Genomic DNA, 12,291 nt, shown 5'->3' on the forward strand with positions numbered 1-12,291 from the left:
TCAGAACTCTTGAGAATTTATCCTGAACTGAATGACACGGATTGGCTTTGTTATTTAACATTTACTGTGGACCTACTGACACACATGAATGAGCTGGACGTGAAGATCCAACCAAAAAAACAGTTTGTGAATGAAATGCAAGAAATGTCAGAGCCTTCAAAACCAAGTCGGTTTTATTTTCAAAGCAAATATCAAAAGAGTCTGATATGTACTGTTCACAAATACATTTTTTGTTTTAAATGTATCATATTGTCAAATTTTAAAAGTCAATCCGGCCCCTGAGCCAAAAAGTTTGCCCGCCCCTGGAATACCTTATGAAGACTTTTCAGAAAACCTTTGACCTGTCATTGCCAGCAAAAGCTATATAAGAAAGTATTGCTATGAATGTTTGTTCCTGACCAACTACTTATTCTCCATCATTATGTCCAAATAAGTTTGTTAAAAATCAGACAATGATATTTTCTGTCTCTCATAGTTGAAGTATACCAATGATGAAAATGAAAGACCTCTATCATGTTTTTAAGTGGGAGAACTTGCACAATTGTTGGCTGACTAAATACTGTTTTGCCCCACTTTATCTGGATACTGGGTACTGACACCTATTCAAATCAACATTTTAAAATGAGCTGATTTAGACTGTAATGATCATTTTGAGCTTATTTTAATCAAATTGTCAAATATTCAAATACGACATTCAAGTTTTTAGTTTCACCTATGAACAGGGTGATGGCAATCAGCACCAACAACACACTGAAGTCTCACAGCACCTTGACTGGACTGAAAATCAATGTCAAAATGAAGCTATGACAAACAGTGCACCTCTGCGTGAATTCTGTCCTCTTTAAACATATCTTGAACCCCCGGTGCATGTCTTCGCGATAACAAGTCATAACTTCTCACTCCAAACTCACCTGAAACACAATAACAAATAAAATCTTCAAAGGTTACAGAAGAGACCTGCATGTTTTATTCCTCAACCGAGCAAAGGCTTCTTAATCCATCCCCACATCTGTCATCTGGGAGGCCTTCAACCTCTTCCAAGTGCATGAAACCACCACAAACCTGGTCAGAAGCTTCCTCCAGCATTTCTTATTCTGTAAAACAACCACAGAGTACAAAACATGGTGATCATTGGAAGTGGGCTTCAGGGCAGGCTGCGCCACATCCCCTCTAGCCTTTACCATGGCAATGGAGATGATCATCGGTGCATCTCGGTGGAACGACGGAGGGGAGCTACTGCAGGCTTGACAGCGGCTGCCTCCGATTCGTGCCTCCAAATAATTATTGGAAAAGCCCCCCAGTACAACAGTTGAAGAACATGAAATGACCACCTAGATCCCCACCATCACCTCTACCAAATGCCTGCTGGAGTAGCTTCACTCCAACACTACCTGGGGAAGAAGAAGTTGGAAGCCAACAAGTAAGGGAGCATTTCCATCGTGAAAGGAAAGCTTACTGGCCACGGTTCCACCTCGTCGAAACAGCCATTCCTTTGATATCAGAGCTGCAGGTCCAGCCTTGGATGGTGGAAGCCTCAGATGCAGAACAGACCAACGCTGCATTGAATCCCTTCAGTGGGTTGTAGGACAGGATACAGATTGGATTGGAAAAGCAGGATTTCCCTTGAAAGGTAGTAAACATCAGACTTTTCTACTCATCCTGAAATTTATTACAAAACACACAAGAGATGTGTTTCAGTATTACACATTTACAATACGCAATTAAAAATGTGTCTGTAGATCTTTGTGCAAGTCGCTACAAATCAGCCTTGCTTGTTCAGAGATGATTAAAAAATCCTTTTCACAGAAAGGTGGATTTAGAACTCAGTAAAATAAAAAAAAAACAATTGTAACAGTTTTACCAGAGATTTTCAATAATAATGTTTTTGTTTCCCATATGAACAAGCAGATGAAAATGTGTACAAACAACAGACGAGAGTGCCACATGACCACAAGCATGTAATTGATTCCTAAGTACAAATACAACCACTAATACAAAAGTTTTTGAGTCATGCATTGCTCCATTCAGAAGCTGATCCAGGGTCAGCCATCGCAGCCATTCAACGACAAGAAAAACGTCAACTCTGAGTTCCGATAGGCCGGAACGACACAGACGCTTCAATTTTCATGAAGAAGTCAGAACACAGAACACATTCCGTCCATCCTCCTGATGCCACAATTGGTTTCTATTGTTTTACAAACGGGAGAACTTTGCCACGATCCCGGTCTGACAGTCTTTAAACGCAACCAGTGTGGTGGACGGATCAGGGCTGTCGTCTTTTGTCGTCAAACACAATCCATTTGCGCTAAGATCAGATTCCTTGGTGGGAATTTACTTCGGTACACGGACGCAAGGCGTAGAGACAGGTTGTCCATTTAACAAACTTATGTCACACGTCACCCACAACCCTCCTGCCTCTTTGCATCATCATCTACCAACATAATACAGTAGACGCACCAAATGGCACGTTAAACATTCGTCTCCACGATCTTTGAGATGTCTCTCATCGAATATGTTATTATTTGCAATTTGGGAGTGTGCACCGTCAGCTTCACTTAAAACAACATCGCTGATGCATCTTCCGCATCTCCCCGGTCACGTGGTGCACGGCCGACCAATAGGACGCCTTCTTCTTCTTCTTCTTTCGGCTTTTCCCGTCAGGGGGAAGCGAGTCATCGTTCTCCATCTAACCCTATTCTCTGTATCTTCCTCTCTCACACCAACTACCTTCATATCCTCTCTCACTACGTCCATAAATCTTCTCTTTGGTCTTCCTCGAGACCTCTTGCCTGGCAGCTCCAATTCCAGCATCCGTCTAACAATATATTCTCCACCCCTTCTCTGTACATGACCGAACCATCTCAGTCTGGCTTCTCTGACCTTCTCTCCGAAACATTTAACATTTGCTGTTCCTCTGATGGACTCATTCCTGATCCTATCCATCCTGGTCACTCCCAAAGAGAACCTCAACATCTTCATCTCTGCAACCTCTAGTTCTGCCTGCTGTCTTTTGGTCATTGTCACTGTTTCTAGTCCATACAGCATCACTGGTCTCACCACTGTCTTGTACACCTTTCCTTTTATTCTGGCTGAAAGTCTTCTATCACATAGTACCCCTGACACTTTTCTCCACCCATTCCAACCTGCTTGGACCCGTCTCTTCACCTCTTTTCCACACTCTCCGTTGCTCTGGACTGTTGACCCTAAGTACCTGAAATCCTCCAGCTTCTTGATCTCCACTCCCTGTAGCCTCACCGTTCCACCTGAGTTCCTCTCATTCACACACATATATTCTGTCTTGCTGCGACTAACTTTCATTCCTCTCCCTTCCAGAGCATACCTCCACCTCTCTAGATTTTCCTCAACCTGTTCCCTGCTCTAACTACAGATCACAATGTCTGCAAACATCATGGTCCATGGAGATTCCTGTCTAGCCTCATCTGTCAGCCTGTCCATCACCATTGCTAACAAGAAGAGCCTCAGAGCTGATCCCTGATGGAGTCCCACCTCCACCTTGAACTTTTCTGTTACCCCTACAGCACACCGTACCAGTGTCTCACAGCTAGCATACATGTCCTGCACCAGTCTAACATACTTCTCTGCCACTCCAGACTTCCTCATACAATACCAGAGCTCCTCTCTTGGCACCCTGTCATATGCCTATTCTAGGTCTACAAAAACACAATGCAGCTCCCTCTGGCCTTCTCTGTACTTCTCTATTAGCATTCTCAACGCAAATACTGCATCTGTAGTACTCTTCCTAGGCATAAAGCCATACTGCTGTTCACAGATGCTGACTTCTGCTCTCAGTCTAGTTTCCACTACTCTTTCCCATAACTTCATTGTATGGCTCATCAACTTTATCCCTCTATAGTTGCCACAATTCTGCACATCCCCTGTATTCTTAAAAATAGGCACCAACACACTTTGTCTCCATTCTTCAGGCATCTTCTCACTGTCTAAGATCCTGTTGAATAATCTAGTCAGAAAATCTACCGCTGCCTCTCCTCGACACTTCCATACCTCCACAGGTATATCATCAGGGCCAACTGCTTTTCCACTCTTCATCTTCTTCAATGCCTGGCAACACTCTCACCTACAACTACTTTGCAGTCACTGATCTCTTTCAGGTTACCGCATCTATACAAGATGTAGTCTACCTGCGTGCTCCTACCCCCACTCTTATAAGTTACCCTATGTTCCTGTTTTTTCGGGAAAAAGGTGTTCACTACAGCCATTTCCATCCTTTTTGCAAAATCTACCACCATCTGTCGCTCTGCATTCCTGTCCTGGATACCAAATCTGCCCATCACTTCTTCATCCCCTCTATTGCCATCGCCAACATGTCCATTGAAGTCTGCACCTATTACCACTCTCTCATTTCTGGGAATATTCTGCATCACTTCATCCACCTCATTCCAGAACTTCTCCTTCTCTTCAGATTCACATCCCACCTGCGGGGCATAGCCACTAACAACATTGAGCATCACACCTTCAATTTCCAGTTTCAGACTTATAAGTCTATGTGACATTCTTTTCACCTCTTGGACGTTCCTAACAAACTCCTCCTTCAAGATAACTCCTATTCCACTTCTCTTCTTGTCAGTACCATAATAGTACAACTTAAAGCCCGCTCCTAAGCTTCTAGCCTTACTACCTTTCCACCTGGTCTCCTGGACAAACAGTATATCCACCTTCCTTCTCTGCATCATGTCGACAAACTCTCTACCTTTTCCTGTCATAGTCCCAATATTCAAAGTCCCTACTCTCCCTACTCCCAGGCTCTTTCCTTTCCTCCTCTCTCTCTGCTTCTGAACACGCACTCCTCCTCTTCTTCTCGTTCTTGTTCTTCGACCCAATAAAGCCAATAAAGCCACAATAAAGCCATCTAGTCAAAACAATTTTGACTAGATGGCTTTATTGTTAAAACCCTGCAGCAGTAGGTGAAGACATTGTGTAGAATCACATCATATTCAGCATATTTCAGCACCAGATACCAGCATTAAGAATACCATGGTTATTTACAATATGTGAGTGAATTTATTCATTTTGTAGATTCTATATTTTGTAGAATCCCTTAATATTCAGCATATTTCAGCACAAGACACAACCTTTAAAGAATTCCAAAGTTATTTACAACTTGTGCCACAAACATTCGACTTAGTGAGATAAACATTTTTGATCAAATGGCTTTGTCTTTTAAACCTGCTGCTGGATTTCAGTAAATGTGACATATATTGTTAGAATCATGGCCTATTCAACATATTTTAGCACCAGACACCAGTTTTAAGAATTCACTTGTTATTTATAACTTGGTCCAAAAAGCTTCAACATCATGACATGAAGAGTTTTGACCAGATAGGTTTATGGTTTAAACCTTTGGGTAGATTTAGGTAAAGATGACATACTTTTTTGTAGAATCACATCATATTCAGCACCAGGCACCAGCATTAAGAATTCGAAAGTTATTTACAACCTGTGCCAAAAATCTAAAACTTGGAAGATAAACACTTTTTGACCAAATGGGTTTATCTTTTAAAGATGTGGCTCCATATCAGTAACTGTCGCAGATATTGTGTAGAATCATGTCCTTTTCAATATATTTTAGCACCAGACACCAGATTTCAATAATTCTTTTCTTCTTAAAACTTGTTCTAAAAAGCTTCAATTGGTAAGATAAACACTTGATGTCCAAATGGCTGGATTTCAGTAAATGTGACATATATTGTGTAGAATTACGCCCTATTCAGCATATTCCAAAAACAGACACAAGATTTAAAGAATTCCAAAGTAATTTACAACTTGTTCCAAAAAATTCAATTCGGTGTGAAACATTTTTGAATAAATAGCTTTGTCTTTCATTCTTTCGGCTGGGATTGAGTGAATTTATACATTGTTTCGATAGAGTATTATCACATCCTAATCGGGAAATTTCAGCACCAGACACCAGCTTTAAAGAATTCCAAAGTTTTTTAATACCTTTGCCAAAAACCTTAAACTTGGAAAAAGCTTCAACTGGTGAGATAAACACTTTATGTCCAAATGGGTGTGTTTTAAACCTGCAGCTGGATTTCAGTAAATGTGACATACTGTATATTGTGTAGTATCACTTCATATTTAACATATTGCAGCACCAAACACCAGTTTTTAACAATTCACTTCTTATTCAAAACTTTTTTCAAAAATCTTCAACTTGGTGAGGTAAGAACTTTTCAACCAAATGCCTTTATCATTTAAACATCTGGCTGGATGCTAGTGGATCAGACATTAATTGTTTAGAATCACATCCTATTCAGCATATTTCAAAAACAGACACCAGTTTTGAAGAATTACAAAGTTATTTACAACTTTTGCAAAAAAACCCTCAACTGGCTGAGATAAAAAATTGACCAAACGGCTTCATATTTCTAACTGTCAGCTGCATTTAAGTAAAGATGATATATACTGTGCAGAATCACATCCTACACAATAATTTTCAACAACAGGTGCCAGCTTTAAGGAATTCCAAAGTAATTTACAACTTGTTAAAACCTACTAAACCTGCAACATGATATTTATACATTTGACATATTTTGTGTAAGTTCAAATCCTATTTAACATATTTCAACAACAGAAACCAGCTTTAAAGAATTCCAAAGTAATTTACAACTTGTTCCAAAAACCTTCAGTTTGGGTGATAAACATTTTTGAATAAATGGCTTTATCTTTCATTCTTGCGGCTGGATTTGAGTGAATTTATACATTGTTTAGATTCTGTATTGTTTATAATCACATCCTTATCGGGAAATTTGAGCTTCGGACACCAGTTCTTAAGAATTACAACTTGTGCCAAAAACTGTCAACTTGGTGAGATAAAGATATTATATCCAAATTGCAACTATGAGAGCGCAAAGACCAGACATCCCCCTCCCTTTTTTTTTGATATTAATGTATTTTATTTCCTGAGTTAGCAACTTGCTCCTTTCCTCACATTCACTGTTCGTAAGTATGTAGTACCACATTCCACCACAGGATGGCGTGAAACCAACTGTGATTAGTTTGCCGAGACGAGGTCACAGCATTAGTTCAGTGCTGTGTCGGCGGCAAAGACGCCAGTAATGTGGCTAATGTCTGTGTTACAGCCGACAACAAAACCCGCAAAACCTACACACTGAATCATCATCATTCACGTGTCCAACACAACCACTACAAAAGCTGATGCAGAAGCTGTAGTTAAACCTATCTGTAAATACATTCTGTCAACCCATGGCATACCCCAGAGAATAAATGAAGTTGTACACAATGGGTCAAGTTATGGTCAAGTTATTAATTGTCTTTAATATGAAACCAGATTAATCTTATTCTTAATGATCTGTATTTATGAGTGCAAACAAATTTCGTGTCATCACACTTTTTTTCTCTCTCACTGCACTCCTGCAGTCTACTTGCTGCTGCTGGCTCCTGAAACTTGGCATCTTTTTGCCTTCACAAGTGCATTGATATTGGGTGTGAAATCCTAAGTAGCAGCACATTTAACAATGTCATTCAAGTGTTTATTTGTTAATCTTGAGCGCTGCTTTGTTTTATTATTGTTCATTACAGAGAACACCTGTTCACAAAGATAAGTAGTCCCAAACATGGATAGAACCTTTGCAGCCATGGCTGTTAATTTGGGGTGACCTGGCACGAGATATTGATAAAACGTACCCAATCCCACGGACCCAAATTTATCCTTCATTGGGGAATCGCACTGCAAGTCAATAAGCTCAAGCTGAATGTCAGCTGGCATATCAGAAGGCTTCACTGTAAATGGCGAGCGAAAAAAGCCAAATTTGTTCTCAAGTTCATTGAATACCTGAAACCTCTGCTCAAACTCTCGCAGCAAATCTGTTATGTTGTCTTTATATTTATCCAAATCATTATCGGGACGGTCCGGTGCCTTCGGACGCACAGCTGTGAGACAAGAGAAATGCGCGATGTCACCGTTGGATAGCTGCGACTCCCACAGTGACAGTTTCATCTTGAACGCAGTTATGCTGTTGTAATATTGAGTGACAACTCTGTTACGGCCCTGCAATGTAGTGTTAAGTATATTCAAGTGTTGTGTAATATCAACCATAAACCCGAGATCCTGCACCCATTCCTTGCATTTAAGTTCCTTTACTGGGCGTCCCTTCTTCTCCATGAACTGTCCAATTTCCCCTCGTAGCTCAAAGAAGCGCTTGAGTACTGCACCTCTGCTTAACCACCGCACGTCAGTGTGGTATGGAGGGCCAGCATGAATGTCATTGTCACTGAGAAATGTGTCAAACTGACGGTGATTTAGCCCGCGTGCTCTGATGAAATTGACAGTTTTCACAACCACACTCATAACATGGTCCATTTGCAGTGTTTTGTAACATAACACCTCCTGGTGCAAAATACAGTGAAATGTCCAAAACTCTTGTCCTCCATTTGCGGTCTGTACTTTGTCACGGAATTTTGTGGCAACGCCTGCCTTTCTTCCGACCATTGATGGCGCACCGTCAGTAGCCAGGCTCACGGCACGGGACCAGTCCGCTCCCACCTTGTCCAGCGCCCCAACGAGAGCACTGAAAATGTCATCTGCTGTTGTGGTGTCATTCATGGGCACCAATTCAAGCAGCTCCTCGGAGAAGGTCAAAGTTTCATCAACACCTCTAATGAATATGGCCAGTTGAGCAATATCTGTGACATCGCTGCTCTCATCTATTGCAATTGAAAATGCGATAAATGACTTGATTTTCTCTTTCAGTTGGCTGCTCAAGTCACTTGAGAGTTCTGTCACCCGATCTGCGACAGTGTTCCTCGTTAGACTAATATTGGCAAAGGCAGGTCGCTTTTCAGGGCACACGACTTCTGCAGCCTTCAGCATGCATGTTTTTACAAACTCCCCATCAGAAAATGGCTTGGATGCCTGCACCAGCTCGTTGGCAATGATGTAGCTAACTTTTACAGCAGCATCAGCAATATCGCGGCTGCGCGTAAAAGCAGACTGCTGTTTCTTCAGACCAGCGACCAATTTGTTTATCTCGTCTTTCCTTATTTGTCCTTTCAAGTGGTCATACTTGTCTTTATGATGAGTCTCATAGTGGCGCCGAATATGAAACTCTTTGAACACTGCAACTTGCTGATTACATACCAAGTACACTGGTTTTGCATTCACTTCTGTGAATAAATACTTCTCAGTCCATTTTTCCTGGAAAACTCTGCACTCCGTGTCCACTTTTCTTTTTTTTGACAGTGCCATTTTGGGAAGGGTGTGTTGACCGATAACTTGTTTAGTAGTGGTGAATGGTGAAGCAAGATTGCCGGTTTATTTTTACTTGGACACATCATGTTGCGAATGTTTATGTCCTGTGACTAACTCGTGTCAGTGCCGCATGCTGGATGTGAGTGCTTTTTACACATTTACTGCCCTCCAGCGGCCGGAGGGAGCATTTGGTTTGTATTTATTTAAAAAAAAAATCACAACTTTTGATAGAAATGAGCTAGAGACTCGCTTCTTTTTTTGACATACTCAGAAATTTATGCCGGGCCGGATTAAATCATCTAACGGGCCGGGTCCGGCCCGCGGGCCGTATGTTTGACATGCCTGAGCTAGAGGGTAAAGAGGACAGTGACACTTTAATGCCATTTTCACAGTTTGACCCTCTTGGATGGATTGTGAACGGAACTTGGTAGCAAATTTTTCTAAAATGTCTAACACCTGTAATTGTGATTCTTATTCTGTTTTGTTTGGTTACTTAGTGCGTTATTCCTTGTTTGAGATGCAAGATTGCTAAAATGGCTTCCACAGCCTTGGTTCGGATGGCGATAATGTCAGGATCTCCTCAGCGCCAGCTGCAGCAGCGGCCAGCTGCCGCTAATCAAAACATCTCCATAAAGAGCAGCGGCACGCTCTGCCTGGGGCCAGAGAATTGTGAGACTCTGCCTGTGACCCTTCACCCAACCCTGTTGCTCGGCTCACCCCCCCCCCCCCCCTTCCCCCCATCTTGCCATTGAAATAAAGAGATCTGATTCCAGCCCTGGTGGTGTGGTTCCCTGCCCGACTCCGCATGGACTGTGACCGAATTCTCCGGCCAACATGGACTCGGGGAGCCCACCACGGGGGCCCGGTCTCAGCCCTGAGGTGAATCTGTGAGGCCGCAGAGATGACCAAGGCCGCCGAGACAACCACCCTGTTCCCGCTTTCAGTCCAAAGAGAGACATCAGAGGACTGTCGCAGCTGCCTGGAGTGTTCCCGCGACAATGGCTGCATGCGTTGCCCTGAGCGACTCTTCCTGTTTCTGAAGAGGAAGGGGATGTCTCACCACGGGACATGTCTTCACGCCTGTCCTGCTGGACATTATGGACAAAGAGGGAAGGACATCAGTCGCTGCTCAAAGTGTCGCTCCATGGATTGTGAACGATGCTTCAGCAAGGATTTCTGCGTAAAATGTAAGCCCGGTTTCCATCTTCGCAAAGGCAAGTGTCTGAGCCGATGTCCACAGGGAACCATCCCCCACCAGATGGACTGCATCGAGGACTGCCTCCCATCTTTGCTGGGCAATTGGAGTAGCTGGACCACCTGCCACCTCGACGGCGCCGCCTGCGGCATCAGATGGGGATATCAGACCAGAACCAGGGACATCCACTCTTCGATGGTGGCATCCAAGGAGAGAGCGTCAGCGTCCTGTCCTACACCCACCTAGGCCGGCTCCGCGGGGCGCTGGGAGGCGCCCGTTGGGACGGGGGGGGTACTGTCAGGATCTCCTCTCGGCAGCCGAGAGGAGACACGGCTGGGTCCCAATTGAGAATCGGCGGCCAGTTGCCGCTAATCAACATCTCCATAAAGAGCAGCGGCACGCTCTGCCTGGGGCCGGAGAATTATGGGACCCTGCATGGGACTCTGCCTGTGTCTCTTCACCTAACCCTGTTGCTCGGCTCCCCCCCCCCATTTTGCCATTGAAATAAAGAGATCTGATCCGATTCCAGCCCTGGTGGTGTGGTTCCCTGCCCGACTCTGCCTGGACTGTGACAGATAATAGCAGTGCAGACCAAACCAAGGACTTACTACAATGGACAAATATATGAGTGATTCAGAAAAAGAAAATTATAATGATTCGATTGTGGAAGACGACGATGATGTTGGATTAAGTGTTATCTTTAAACTGTGTACCAACATGGCGTGATGATGCAGAGGTGTCTAACATTGTTTGTAATCTCATAAACAGGAGGGAAATATTAGTTTTCTCTTTATTTATAACTATGTTATTTCGATTGCTCACATGACCTATGTCCTTAAAATGACCTTTGTCCTTAAACAGGAATTGTGTCTTCCATGACCTTAGATTCCAATGGTCATAAACATATTTAGATAAGAATTTATCCCCCTTGAACGTAAATTCTAATGGACATAAACACTTCAGGACAGAAACCTCCCCTCCCCTGTATATCATCCTGGACAACATAAGTATATGCATGAACTATAGTATCCAATGAACGTTGTTATGTAAATAAACACATTCACACAATAAAAACCAAGCGAGGAGGAACGTGGTGGGATTCTCTGGATCTTGCCTCCAAAGAGGGCGCTAAGTCTCCCCCTCTGCAGAACTCAAAAGAATAGTCGCTTATTTCATTTGATAGCCTCAGTCCCTCTTTACAGGCTTCAGTTTAGACCAGCATGAATTAGAATTACGCTCCAACAAATTGTGTGGAATCGCGTCCTATTCAACATATTTTAGCAAAAGATACAAGTTTTAAAGAATTCCCTTCTGATTTAACAGTTGTTCCAAACACTTCAACTTGGTGAGATAACCCTAGAACACTAACGTTAAAACTAGTAACACAATCACTAATGTTGGGTATATTTGACCCAATACAATATCGTGGATAAAATACAGCTTTCATCAATTTTAAAGATGGGCTGATGGGAGGTGCGACACAATCATACACTTAATAACATCAGTGAGCAGCCTGAAGCCTCCCAAGGACCCTCAAAACTCGGGCAATGGCAACACAATGAAAATCATATGATGAAAATTGTGTGGGTGAAAATAACCCAACATTAGTGTTCTAGTGTAAACAATTTTGACCAAATGGCTTTATCTTTTAATCCTGTGGCTGTATTTCAGTAAATGTGACATATATTGTGTGGAATCACATCCTATTCAGCAAATTTCAGCACCAGACACCAGCTTTAATGAATTTCAAAGTTATGTACAACTTGTGCCAAAAAGCTTCAACTTTGAGATAAACACTTTTTTACCAAATGGCTTTATCCTTTAAACATGCGGCATGATTTCAGTA

The sequence above is a fragment of the Fistularia commersonii genome, chromosome 24 (assembly GCF_037954325.1).
Source record: "Fistularia commersonii isolate RoL2024-O1a breed Wild chromosome 24, RoL_Fcom_v1.0, whole genome shotgun sequence".
Classification (NCBI taxonomy): domain Eukaryota; kingdom Metazoa; phylum Chordata; class Actinopteri; order Syngnathiformes; family Fistulariidae; genus Fistularia; species Fistularia commersonii.